Source organism: Crocodylus porosus, unplaced genomic scaffold, assembly GCF_001723895.1.
Source record: "Crocodylus porosus isolate Cpor-Errol unplaced genomic scaffold, CroPor_comp1, whole genome shotgun sequence".
Classification (NCBI taxonomy): domain Eukaryota; kingdom Metazoa; phylum Chordata; order Crocodylia; family Crocodylidae; genus Crocodylus; species Crocodylus porosus.
The window spans coordinates 52,641,679-52,645,851 of NW_017728943.1; positions in this window are offsets into that span (position 1 = coordinate 52,641,679).

Genomic DNA, 4,173 nt, shown 5'->3' on the forward strand with positions numbered 1-4,173 from the left:
TGCGCACCACATGACCTGGCCCCTCTGCAAGGAGCTGAGCTAGGATTTTGAGAAAGGGGGTGCAGATGGTGAGGAGCCTCCTCACGCACAGGCAAAGCAGCACACGTTTTTCTCCAGTTAAAAATGAACTAGAAGCTTTACTAATATAGGCAAAGGGCCTAGAGCTGCATTATTCAGTTCAGGATGAAAGCAAAAGGTTGAAAGCAAAAACTGGCATCCCCTCATGGGAATGAGTTAAAAACAGATTCATAGATTGGAAGGGCAGAAGGGACCTCAGAATATCATTGGGTCCAGTCTGCTGCACCAAGCAGGAAAGATAACTGGGGGTCAGGTGACCCCAGCGAGGTGACTGTCCAGTCTCCTCTTGAAGCTATCCAGGGTAGGTGATTGCAGCACCTCCAGAGGGAGCTTATTCCTCAGTCTGGACACCCTGACTGTGAAGAAGTTTTTCCTAATGTTGAGCCTGAATCGATCTTCCAGGAGTTTGTGGCCATTACTCCTGGTTTTCCTCTTGGGTGCCCTGGTGAGCAGTTGCTTGCCGAGCCCTTGATGTACTCCCCTAGTGTAGTGGTAGCTATGCCTATGGGTTGATGTCACCCTTTAAAAGGTATGCTTTCACAGGATGCAGGCGTAAGGGCTGTGTAATAGGAGCTTCCTGACCAGAAACAGGGAACAGACAGCAGAATAAAGGGTGGCTTGCTTGGTGGACCATGAAAACCATTAGAAAGAGGAGAGGGTTTAATACCCATGGAATGAAGAATTTAGAAGGGATGAGACAGATGATAAAGAGCCATGAAGTCAACTCACTCTCTCAGTACTGCCTGATTAGAAATGCTCCTGCTGGGTGGAGCAGGAATCAAAGCAGGGTATACCATGCACCAGTGCACCTGCCCCCTGCATCCACCGCTGGAGATGAGCACTTTTATGAATCAATTAATTTTTTTAATGGGTTACCACTCGATTCACAGAAGGTACAGAGTCCAGTGGGGGGTGCCTCAAGTCTAACAAGGGGTGCCCTAAGTCTAGAAAGGCTGAGAACCACTGTACTATGTAGTAACTATGCCATAAGCAGCCAGCTCCTCCAATCACAGCTAAGAAGCTTTTTTTGAACTTTCTTTCCTTTCTGAAAAAAGAAACTGTGTTCCCAATAGCTAGCTTCTCCGCACATTTATTGGTAATATCTCCCTCTTCATTTCTAAATTCATGTGAACATTTATTTTAAAAATGTCTGGCATGTTTCCTTCTTATCTAAGGTGATTCCTGTTATCTTGATAGTGACTGTTTCTTTGGCAAAGTTATCTGAAGGTACCATAATTATGTTGTAAACTAGTAGTCTCAAGTCAGTGCTACTAACATTAAATAAATGCTTAGAAGGCAGGATTCCTAATGAAAGGGAAATTGGAAAAGGTAAAGTGAGTATTGCAGGAAGAGATGAGTACTTTGTACTGTAAGCTGCATGGAGCCAATTATGTTTTCCCTATTGGGGCCTAATATGGTTTAATTCCAATGTGCATTAATCAAGTTAGAAAAAGAAAGAAATGGACAATGTTATTCCAGTATAGTGGCAAGTTGTGGCAACAGGGCAGTTAAGGCCTCTTGTTATATCTCAAGACATGAGTCTGAATCCTGCTCAAAAGCTGTCTCCAGTTAATGCAGCTCTAAATGAGTGTCTAGTCCTTCAGGTTGGAAGTCAAAGATGGTGGGATGTGATATTACATCAGTCCCTTACATGCCATTGGCTATAGAAACTGGTTTGACCGTAAGCAGGTTAGCCCAGTGGGCCTTCCAGCTCAGGTGAACCTTTGACTTTTTGGACTCTGATAAAATGTGTCTTTTGTACAAGAACAGTATCCATCTCTTCTTGTATCTAGTACACTAAGCAATTGAATGTTACAAATACTAAAACTTTGCCTTACCAAGGGGCAGTACTGATAGCTTGTCACTCAAGAAGCACAGCATCTCCCAGTGACTCATTCACTCTCCTGCATAGTTATCCTGGGACTCCACCATCCCAAATCCCCCCAGTTACCTTCCCACAACACCCTATATCTCAGGATGGAACAGGAAGGTCACTGCATGGGAATGCCTGAGCCAGCTGCATGGGTGGTCAGGTTCCTGAGATCTCTCAGGTAGTTGGAAATGAATAGCTCTTGGGTTGCTGGGGTAGCTGATGGATTATGGTAGGGTGGGTCTGATACAAAAGGAAAGGGAAAAAGGGTACAGGAGGGAACTAGGACCAATAATAAACCCTTGACTTTGTGCCACAGCGGCTGCTGTTGCTGTTGCTGTTTCCTCCACCTACTGTGACCTCCCAGCCTATGCCTTCTTCAGTGGGTTCCAGCTCAGAGTGCAATTGGAGAAGGCAGAGAGCTTGGCTGGCTTTCTGTCTGTAGCTTGCTACTGGCTACAACTAAAAAAGGTTTCCTGATGCTCCAGGAGGAGGACCATGGTCAACAACGTCACTCCTCAGGCACAGTGGAGCTTTTTAGTACCGGTAAAAACTTGTCTGTGTGGGAGACAGGGGTTTTTTGAGGGCTGGTGAAACAACTCCCACAGGAACTAAACATCATCACAAACTTCACCACCATTTGCTCCAAGTGCAGAGTGTGCTTCTTTGACCTTCCCTTCTCCCATATAAACACAGAACAGTATGTACGTTTTGAGGAAAAAAAGGCCTTAAAACAGCATCACCAGCATGGGACCTACCAAAACAAAACACTGGTTTGCATACACAATTCTACACTTGGCAGAGGATGAAAAAAGTATTGAACCACATCAGAGATATTAGTCACAGCACTTAATACACAGGTACTACAGAGAGGAAGAGAATGTAAGAACTTTCTAAGAAAGGAAAGAACAATGCTTAGGATGCAAAGAATCTAGATGAGATGTAGCCAGGTGAAGAATGACTGCCAAGTGCACAAGTGACACAGGAGATGTATGCCACTTGGCAAGCTTACACGATTGGTCCAAGAAGTAATTAAAGATGAGCCAGTAAGGAATAATGCTCAAAATATAAGTATATAAAACTTTCTCTTGGGAAGGACTGGTCCAGCAGTTGGCATGATAATACAAAACTGAAGAAAAACAGATATAAAATAAAATAATAAAAAACAGGAAACAAAACAAAAGCAGTAAGTGAAAAAATTAAATATTTAGACTGAGCATGGAGGCCTACCATAACAGGGGGGAAAAGTGCCCTACTTATGAACAGATTGTTCCTTAATTGTCTGATACTCAGTTTCTTTCACCTATGAAGTAAAACCCCAGAGACAGAATAGCAAATTGAAAAACTTATTTACAATTCAAGTGTCCAGAGTCTGGAATAGACTCCCCACAGAAGTACAATTACCTACTCCGGATAGCTTCAAAAAACACCTGGCTCCAGCAGTCTTACCTGCCCAAGCACAATGGGGTTGGACCTGATGTTCTCAAGAGGTCCCTTCCAGTCCCTAACATCTATGAATCTATGGATTTACAGATTTTAGTACTAGAAGGGGCCATTATGACCATCCAGCTGCATAGCACAGGCTGAAGAACTTTACCCAGTAATTTTTGCATTAAGCCTATATTTTCTGTCTGAGCACTTTCCTACCTCAGACAGGCTAAATGCATTTTTAAAGACTCTGAGGTGCTCAGGTTTTACTTGGTCCATACATTGAATTATGTTGCTATTTTTAATACATATTTGTTGGCAGGCACGTTGCTTGCAGGAGTCACTGAGCACATCTACACATGCAGTTAATGCTATTTGGGTTTACTGCACAGTAATTTACTGCACAGTGAACTAGCCCTGAGCAGGCATCTACAAGTGCAGCAGCCATTTGGGACCACATTTGCTGCTTATGGGAGTAGCCTGCTCCAGGCTTCTTCCAGCCCTGCTGTGCTCTGCAGCAGCTAGGGGGAGGTTCCGGCCACAGCTGTCCAGGTGCCAAGGGCACTCTTTAAAAGGCATCCCTGTGCAGTGCTCCCTGGCCACCTGAGTTTCTGGCCTGGAGCAATCTGCAGTGTCCTGCTACAGCCCTCTATGACTCTGTCTGTGGAGCCTGCACCCACCGTGGCTGCTCCACCCCCAGGCCCCAGCACCGATGACCTGCACCCCAGGCTTCTGTTTGCTGTTGTGCCTGGCATACTTTGCCATAGTGACTGCCGCCTGGCCCAGGTCAGCCTCAA